Source organism: Etheostoma cragini, chromosome 4 (genome assembly GCF_013103735.1).
Source record: "Etheostoma cragini isolate CJK2018 chromosome 4, CSU_Ecrag_1.0, whole genome shotgun sequence".
NCBI lineage: Eukaryota > Metazoa > Chordata > Actinopteri > Perciformes > Percidae > Etheostoma > Etheostoma cragini.
Window position 1 is genome coordinate 23,010,530 of NC_048410.1, and position 10,266 is coordinate 23,020,795.

At 41.1% G+C, this 10,266-nt stretch overlaps 1 long non-coding RNA gene across 2 annotated transcripts in view; it reads right to left on the reverse strand.

Annotated features, from left to right (window-relative positions):
- Positions 1-7,196: 7,196 nt before the first annotated feature.
- The window catches only part of LOC117943906, a 5,424-nt gene continuing 2,354 nt past the window's right edge, over positions 7,197-10,266 (reverse strand). For both annotated transcript variants that reach the window (XR_004656455.1, XR_004656456.1), the window contains exon 3: positions 7,197-8,132. This is a non-coding gene — a long non-coding RNA (uncharacterized LOC117943906). The remainder of the gene's footprint in view (positions 8,133-10,266) is intronic.

Sequence of the window (10,266 nt, forward strand, 5' to 3'; positions counted from 1 at the left end):
TACTCACACACACACTCAGGTCAACACATTTTTCTGTGGCTGGCAGAGTAAACCTGGCCACCTGACTGGAGTAAACACTAAGGCAAACATTGCTTTGCTCATGATTCATGTATCTTTAGTGAATCACTTACGTAGTGACGTGAGTGTGGTGGGAGCGGTTATGACACTACAGACTTTGCTGTGGTGGGAAAAAAAGAAGAATGACAAAGAATAAAAACACTTCTTGGTAAAGCTCGTCTTTAAAGTCGTTCTCATCAGCAGGGCGGATGGACGTCTTTAAAGTTAAGACAAACATGACACAAATAGTTCCCACCGAGACCTCAACATTAGCCCAGAAACAGATGTTAAGTGTAAATCCCCTGTCATTAGTGTGGCAGGGATCTCAGAGTAAATGTTTACATGCTTTTAACAGAAGGCCATGAATGTCATTGTATTATAAAGGCTGTTTTTCTGCGTCCAATCGTACCCAAGTAGACCCTTTGCATTGTCCAAACCCCTCTCCGAACCCTACGCCGTAGGGCTCCGATCAGTGTTAAAACTGTTTGCATTACAATAAGACAAAACACTGTTACTGCTGTCGCCATCAGGTCTCTGGGAGCCACTGTTTTGTCCTTGTCTGGAGCACGGCGTGACACTGTGAAGAGAACAGGTCAGACTGACAACATTGACGCTATATTGTGACTACAGAGATTTGTCTCAGTCTACATTGAATTACAAGCTGTTCAAAAGCTTTTTGGTCAGTCATTTTTCTGTACTGATGCTGAGTACTGTAAACTGATTCTACTTGCAAGTAAACCAAACTTTAATATAACTTTAGTAGTTCCTGTCTATTCATGATAACTAAATTATTCTAACAATTTGCATTGAGGCTACACAGACCGCAAGAACTGTGATTGGTCAACTTGTCCTGTGTGTTGATAGTTGGTGTTTCAAGCGCTTAATGGTGTTTTTTTCTGTAAGGAGACGTTGGGCGCAAAAACCACCAAACACCGTTTCAAGCAGCCTACTGTGGGGAGTAGCAACATGCTAGTTCACTGACACAGGCTTAGCTAATAAACTCAGATGTATTTTGGTTACAGTGTCGGGGAATTTGCACTTCACCAGCAAGCAGTACTTTGTGGGCAGTTGTACTGAAGTTTGCTTGCTAACATAACGTAAACTCTCTCTCTCTCTCTTTCGTTCGCCGTTGTCGGAAATTGCAGAGTTTTGCAAGAAACCACACACCCCCTAGCGTTATGGCGGGGAAATACACCGCGATGCAAAGAAACACGTTCAACCCAGACGCAGAACTCCGAAAGGGTCACGACGGCTTGGAGTTGACGCAGAAGCATAAAACCCCCTTAACACTGTACATTGTGTGGGGCCTAATATCACACACCTTCTCCTGATGCGTATGATGTAGACATCAGGATTGATGTAGATATCGCTTACAATGACTGCATTAACATTTAAAAAATTAACATTGTTGAGTTGGATGGTTCTGATTCTGAATGCCAAAACTATAAGTGTCAGTTTAAAGTTAGCCTATGTGCAAATGTAGCTGAACAACAGCCTCTTTAGACAAAAGGACCACGGAACAGTGACACAAAGGAGCTACTATACTTCAACAGAACTGCTTGTTGGATGGTCTAACAGCATCTGAAACCCTCTCGCCCCCACACTGGAAACCAACAATCAGATATTAACTGCCGCCGAGGTGCGTAGATGTGAGAAAGGTTTTGAACTTCTCTCCCAAGCTGTCTTTTTTCCTAGCTACTTCTGTCACTCTTGCATGTACAAATGTGTGCAAGATTGTGAATGTTTTCCAAGAGAGACCATATTGAAACGATTATGGCACCTCGCCCTTTTCCATAACAGACGACTTTTTGCCTTGCCTTTATATGTGGCCTTTTGGATCAATTACAAAAACCTTTATCCTTTCGACATGGTTGGACGACATGCTGTACAATGTATTTTTTTTCAAACACACCCCAACGTGACATCTGTCTAAAGTTAGCTAACATAAGAAACTGGTCATACCAGAGTAATTAAGGCCGTAGCAGCACAACCTCTCAGAGTACAGAGTAGAGCGAGGGCGCCTTTTAATGCTTAAGAATCAAACTTTTAATTAGTAAGAAAATGATAATGCCATTGCTTCTTTTCAAAGACACATAGTCTAGTTTTAAAGCTTCAATATTGATGCCTACTATGACCAATCTGTCATTTTAATTGTCAGTCCTCCTCCCACATCTGCCTGGTCAAGGGGAAAAAATCTGAATGCATGAAACCAAGGAAACCAATCCCGATTACCACATCACAGCTGCTCATGTCACGTTTAATCAGAACACTCCTTATGACTCACCTTTCCCTACAACGTCTTGTTTATTGTTAATATAGCAACACACTCTGCTAAAAATATATCCTGAGCCATTTGCCAGATTGGCTTCTTGCAGACACCAGACATAGAAATAAGGTTTGCTGGGTCTGGAGATTTCTACACCTACCCCTTTCAAGGCTAGCCATTCTGTATTTTAAGACTTTTTGATTTAGCATGGACTTCACTCCAAAACTCGTATCATTCTGTTTGAGAAGGTTATTAGGTTGGGGACAGAAAATGTCAGAGATAGATTGAGAAGCTGTAAAGCTGGTGGTTCAACAGTGTCAAATGAGGCTAAAGGTGATGGCCGATCTGTAATTCGACAGTAGAGCAGCATGATGCTTGCAGTGTCAACAGAAATAGGATTTGGCTGGTACAGCAACTTCTAATTTTGTTTGTTATTTACAAATTCCATTTATGTTCGAATTCATGCTGGGACACTGATAAGTGTTTCTCTTATTTGAACTAACCTTATTGATAGAAATGGGGTGGACAAAATAAAAAGTACAGACATTATTAGTTATGTATATTTATTTTAGCATAACACAGCAGCTACAACTCAACTGCACCGCAAACTCCAAAATGACCATAGGCTACAGTTGAATTAACACCTCTCTAAAACAGAAGGGCATTTGGAGAGCAGAGACCTCCAGTATGGCATGCCCTATCTCACAATATAATGCAGTATGAGTAACTCATTTTTCAGATTATTACCGCACAACACTAATGCAGGACAAACGCCCTATCCTGAAATGCTCACAAAAAGTGAATGATTTGTGTACCGCCCGGTGATTCGAATCCACTCCCAAGTCTACACAAATGTGACTGATGCATACAAAGCTGCTCCCCAAACACTGACTGGAGAGTGTTTTGGAACTCAGGCCACCCATGACTCCCACACAGACAATGATTCAATTGATTTGTCTCCTCCGTTCTGGACTGACTCAAACATCAACCGCGTCACCACCATCAAACGGATTACCATTTTCCCTAATCAGAAGCCATGGATGAACAGTGAGGTCACACTTCTGCTGAAGACACAATACTTGTGCTGAGCCCTCTCCTTTACTCCCTCTTCACCTAGAACACCCGGCTCTTACACTATTGTCAAGTTTGCAGACAACATTACAGTGATTGGTCTCATCAGCGACAATGATAGGACGGCCTACAGGGAGGAGATCCAGCACCTAATATATTGGTTCACTGACCACAACCAATGAGACCAAAGAGCTCATTGTTGACTTCAGGAAGTCTAAAGCTAGCACACACACACACATATTCTCATCAACGGGACGGAAGTGGAGCGTGTCACCAGCTTCACGTTGCTGGGTGTCCACTTCTCTGAAAACCTCTCTTGGACCCTAAACACCTCTACCCTGGTCAAAAAGACTCACCAGTGTTTCTTCTTTCTGAGAAGACTCAAGGAGGTCCACCTGTCTCCTCAGATCTTGGTCTCTGCACCATTGAGAACATCCTCACTAACTTTGTCACAGTTTGGTATATCAACTGTTCTGCCTAAGACCGGAAAGCACCGCAGAGGGTGGTGAAAACGACCCGATGCATTGTCGGTTCCTCACTCCCCTCCATTGAGGCCATCCAGGGCAAGCGTCATCATCAGACTGTTCACACCCCTCCCCTCCAAGAGGCGTCTCAGGTCTCTCCGCCACCCCAACCAGTAGGTTAGGAGGAAGCCTCTTTCCTGCAGCTGTCACCTTACTGAACTCTAGCATCCCGGTGACAACCAACCAACTCAGCTGGTCATTTTTGTCCCCTTCAGATTTTTAAAAAACAAATTTATTGAAAATGTTCTAAAACTATAACACAGAAAACACAGAGACATGAAATATAGTTTGAATGAGCAGTAATCTTGCTGAACACATCTAAGCTAAAGTCCAGGGGTGTATGAACTCATTCAAATGCATTCATTTATCATTGATGTGAACAGGTGCCATATGGTCATTGAAAGAGGTTACTTCCACAAACAGAAGAGATAAAAGAAAAGTAAAAAAAAGTAAATCATGCCTACATTTGCATTGAAAGTATGAATTAATTAATGTTTTTTTCTGTCAAACTGCAGTTAACCTTTACCGTGTAGGTTAAAGATAAGCATGAATTAAATCAATACATGCTATAATTACATTTAAAGTGCAAAAACTCAAAGTAATTGCTTCTGGTCTTGGCTTGGGGAGGTGACAGGCTACGATTAGAAATGAATTAATAACAACCTACAGTTGTTAATGTCAAACTTAAACTACTTTAAAACCAGACAGAGATGACACGGTGGTGACAATTAAATGATGCAAAAGCATACTGAAATTAAACATTAATCATATCAAACACAAAATACTAGTGTTACATTTTTATTAAAATAAACATAAAAAACATGATCAGTGTCATTTTCATTGAAACCAGTTTTGCTTTATTAATGGAAATACAGTATGGAGCTATCAACTGGTAATAGATGATAATACCAAGCTATTTTTACTGGGAATATAACAGCTTGGTATGGAAATAGCACTCAGCAAGACCATAAAGCCCTAAAGAGAGTAGTGAGATCAGCTGAACGTACCACTAGGAGTGCCCTACCCAACCTAAAGGAAATATACAGTACATCAAGAGAGTAAAGTCCAGAGTAAAGAAAATCCCCAGATATCTCAGTCACCCCAACAACTGCCTCTTCTCTGCCCTACGCTCTGATAGGTTGGTATTTATGCATGAACGTGTTCAAACGTAACTATTCTCAGGGAGCTTTTAGGGCAGAGTCAGCGTGAAGGGGACACTAGGTTGCAGGAATAGAACAAAATGTGTCAAACTAGTACAAGTGTCTCACAAATAAGGAGTCGTTTCATAGTTAACCCTGTGAATAAAGCTGCAAATGATCTGAAATCTTTGGACTCGTCTTCTTTGAAGTCTCCATCATCATTTCCTGATCTCAACCCTTGTATCAGAAATCTTATCGCTGCCTGAGGGCCAACACAGAGAGAGAAAAGTTTTTACTCCCAAGCTATCCGGATACTGTATGAGGACTGTAGCAGGAGCACAAGCATGTTGGAACACCTCATGCATTCCATCTTCTTCTCTTCTTTTCCTATCTCTTTCATATTATTTAAACATTGCACAGCCATGGAGACAGTGGGCAAAGCATTTCCCTACATATACTCAAATATACGTATAATTGTATGTGACTAATAAATAAATTTGATTTGATATTGACATGTTAATTTGCCAAAAAAAAATGTTTCATTTAAATATAGACAAAAAGAAGGTGTGCCTTGACAGGTCTACAATGGCCGGATCCACAGCCTCTGAACTAGTGAAGCATTTAACTAGATATTCTCTGTTTATCATCTGTCCCTGGAGGAAATGAACAAGACAAAATAACTGCCGCTGGAAGTAGCACACAGCACGGCTGAGTGACGGCAACATGATTAAAGAAGGAACAGAATTCTGAAAAAGAGCAAACAGACTAAGAAAAAGGAACTCTATGGAACCTGATCAGGGTTCTCCAATGACAAGTTCACTGCTTGAATGTTTCTACGAAAAGAAAAACGTTTGAAGAAAGCATGGCTGGCAGCTCAATGCTGCCATCTTCTGGTACTTTAAGGGAATTTGTCATGCATCTGCTGAAGCAAAAGCTTTGTTGGTAGTCCCTTCACATTGTAACCGATTTCAAATGGTGCTAGACATGATGGAAACTCTGAACACCAGATGAAAACGGTCAGCCTTGGTGAAAGGAGTGTCCAGCTGGTTAGAAGACTGGGCTCCCAACATCACTGGAGAGAGTAAGCTGTACAGAGCACTGGTCCACAGAACCCAACTGATTGACATGACATATTACATCTGGAATAGTTTGTTAAAGATGTTGATGCCAACAAACAATGCCACCAAACTGGTATCCTTAACTTTCTTCCAACTTAGTGAATGAAGTTGTCACTGTCATTGTTCCTGATGTCTGTTCCCGCTCAAGAACACCGATTTCAAATGGTGCTAGACAGGATTTTATACTCTAAGACACCATCTGAAACCAGTTCCCTGGGGAGGATGCCTTTGAGAAAAGCTGCATTCGGAAGACTTGTCCATTTCTGCAATTAGAAAACAAAAAACATAACTTTCATCACTTTTGAACCTATTTGGTTTAATAGTTAAGACTAGAGCCCGACTGATATATCGGCGGGCCAATATTAGCGTCTGATGTTAGGCATTTCCCGATATATCAGTATTGGCATTTAAAATGGCAGATTTTTAAGGAAAAATAAACATTTTTTTAAAAATATTAATTCATGAGAATCATTTAATAAATGAGAATCATTTAATAAATGATTTTGATAAATGAATATTTTAAAAAAAGGACTGTCATCCATGTTATGAGTGTTGGTGTCCGTCCACCAGAGGACACTCTACCACGTCCCTGTTAGCAACACAGATTTTTTTTTTTTTTGTTAATGTGATTTTGTTCAAAGGACTTTTTTCATTTCTTAAGTTATGTATTTTTATACGATTTATTTATCAGAACGTTGATATGTTTTGATGTTTCTCTGTTCTGTTGTGACAATAAAACAAATTATTATCATATTATTTTAGTGAGAACTCATAAATAACTAATATTAGGGAAATCTGTATATGTTTTGTTCGGCTTTCTGGATTTTTTTTTTTAATGTATATATTGGCCGATAAATAGGCATATCAGATTTTTTAATAACCAAATATTCGTGTTGGTATCGGCCTTAAAAATCCTTTATAAGCCGGTCTCTAGTTAAGACACACCATCAGGCGTGGGACTCTCCCACTCTCAGTTTCAGTTTCAGATTGTGAAAATGGAATGACTCAACTTTTACAGTGGTACATGCAAGTGTAATCATTTAATTTTCCATTGGACAGATTTCCAGTGTCTTGCCAAACTGCTTAATGCAGTATGCATTGCCTTGTAATGAAGATGCCTGTTACCCAGGACAACAAAGGCATAAAAAAAACTACACTTCACAGGCAGTTATTTGAATAAGCTGTTTGTTTTCCTTCTGGCTGCATTTACATAGGTAATACAATTCCAACTCTTTAGGGCGATTATTTGTTCTTCTCGTGGATATTTGATAGGGAGAACTGATTTCTTAGACACACACTGAAATCCATTTTGCCTATGTAAACCTCTGTAGTTTGTTTGGAACACTGCTCTCAAGTTTAGGTCTGCTGGAAAATGAATAAAAGAATGTTTAACAACTGTCGTTTCAACTTTTGGTTATATAATGGGGAACAGAACACCCGCTTATTTTGTCACACACAGTGTGAAGTGAAATATTTGCATAAACTACATTTTGCTGACAATATAAACATAGCAAATTTGGGTCTATACAGTGATACATTTGAGATATTTGTAAAAATCTGGAAGTATATCTCTTTCCAAAGAGATTGAAAGCCATAAGAGGAACCAAAAACTCCGGCAGATGCAGACTCTTTGCTGGCGCCCATGAGGAGAACCATTGAGTCATGGCCAGAAATTCTAAGAGGGACACAGCAGCTTAATTCCTTACATCAGAGATGCATCAGATAACCAAGATGGCAATGTAAGAAAGGGCATGGCAGCAGACGGGCACCAGACATGAACCCCAACAAAAACTGTCTATGATTCATACTGTGGAAAAATAGATCTCTGCAGCTCCCTGTAGACTTCTTTGTAATGCACAATAGGATACTGTGTCCTCTCCTGGGTCTGCCTCTGGCATCCAGTCCCGCTCCTGGTCCAAGCCGGGTAGACCGTGGTGCAAGATAGAAAAACCTGGTCCTGAAATTGTTAAGGACTCATTAGTATGAACCCCTGTTGTCCATTGCTACGAGGCATGCGGTACAGTACGTCTACAGAGAGCTCATTTGAGACTTTCTCTGTCACCATTACCCTTCCCGTTTCCTTCTGAAATGACAGCACGATACCAGAAGAATGAACGTGGAGAACTCCCTGGATTCTATTAGCAGGTCTGGCATTATCTATCAGGTATGGCGTTATCTGCCGTGTCAGTGTCTCAGACGCTGTTGTCCGGTTAATGGGAAAAGGTGACGAGGCATTTAAGCCGGAACCTTTATGTGTCTCCCTAATCCTCTTCACTGCTATTTTAGTGTTTTGGCTTCTAAAACAAGAGCAGTTGTACTGATTGGTTATATTTACGCCGCTGACGTATAATGGCCATCGTTGATTTAATGACATGTAGTTAAAATTTCCTCGATTTGGACAAGCGCTCCCAGTATTTACAAGAATACAGTTTCAGCTTCGAGAAGAACTCAGGCAGACTGCAGTACGATGGCCACAACATCGCTTTCATCCGTCTTCTCCTTGATTTGCTATTGCGACTCCTCCCATGTAACAGTGCTATTTGTGAACTCTGCATTCACCTCTCTCTTGCTCTCTTGTTCTCTTTACTACAAGCTCTTTTTTGCCGATTATTGTGTGTGCAGAGGCTGCTTTCTGCAACAAAGCCTTTTTTTTCTGCCAAGTCACCTGACCATCTACTGCTTGTTAAAGGCGCATCGGCCCCTTTTCAAAAAGCAAAGCAACGATTGGTTTACTTTAGAGCCACTATGTCAAACTGGTGTCACTGTCAGTCCTTAGCAACAAATCGCAGGAAAGAAGATACAAAAAAGCAAACTAAAAGTCAACAACAGAGATAATTCTTCCATCAGAAATAAACTGAAGAAATGTTTCTGATTTAGGAGCCAAATAAAACAAAAACAAACCAAATCCATTTAATAGTGAGATGAATGCTGTGCATCAGGCAGCACAGGCAGGGAGAGCCACTGTGTCTGGTCATACTAGAGTAAGTGACGTAAAAGGAACACTGAATGGCTGTATGTGTGTGACAGGGTGTGTGTGTGTGTGTGTGTGTGGGGGGGGGGGTGTTTGCACGTGTAAACAGGGAAGGTAGTTAATCCTCTTACAGATTAGAAGTCCAAATTTATCAGGATTGACAACTGAATGAGGTAATATGTCTTTTTAACCCCCTCTTCAACATTTGCACAATCAGGTAAAACGTCAGAATAACAGTTAAACTCATGTGTTTTTGAAGTTGTTATTAATGTGATCACATGATACTTGACTGGACCAATCAAAGCCAACGGTAGCACAAACTACATTTCCTGCTGAATTTGCCTGCACAAACAACGTCCTGAAAGTACAAATTGTATTTGGATGGAGTAATAGCTTGCATACCTCCTACTACGTTGCATCATCTTCTCTTCACAGCGACCAATTGCACAACGTTGGGAGATGTGAGAGCCTTCACGCGGTGAGATGAGCCTGACACTTTGTTAGTTCTACTGCATCTGCTACACGATGGGTGGAAATAAATGGGAAGAACTCTTCCATCAGTGGAAGTGTTGATTTACACATTGTCTCCCTCTTCTGGCGCTCACTCTGCCTGTTGGGAAATATCAGATGTCTGGTTGAAAACATGAGTGGCTTTAGTAAGGTAAATAACGTACAGATGTACAATGCACCTGCAGGTTTCCAACAACCAGCGTTCTTAGTATTTAACCCTCCTACTGTATGTACTGCATTTCTGAAAGGAATATTTACCGTAATATGTAATATATAACGTATTATGTATGAAGGCATCATGGCAGTAAGGAGAGGTACTTTCTGAGTTTCAGCACGGTGGCTTACAATAGTCCCCCCCCCCCCCCCCCCCCCCCCCCCCCCCCCCCCCCCCCCCCCCCCCCCCCCCCCCCCCCCCCCCCGCCCCGCTCTCCCTCTTACAGCATGTTAGGTGTCTAGCTGCTAATGATACATGCAAATAAATGCTGCTTCACACTTGTCTATTAATACATCATCATCTGGTGAGGGTGGCAGTGGGCCGAGGTTAATTTGAGCCCTGTCATATCTTGGCTTCGTGCCACCTTTGATTCTATACTCTACTACAGGTGATGCT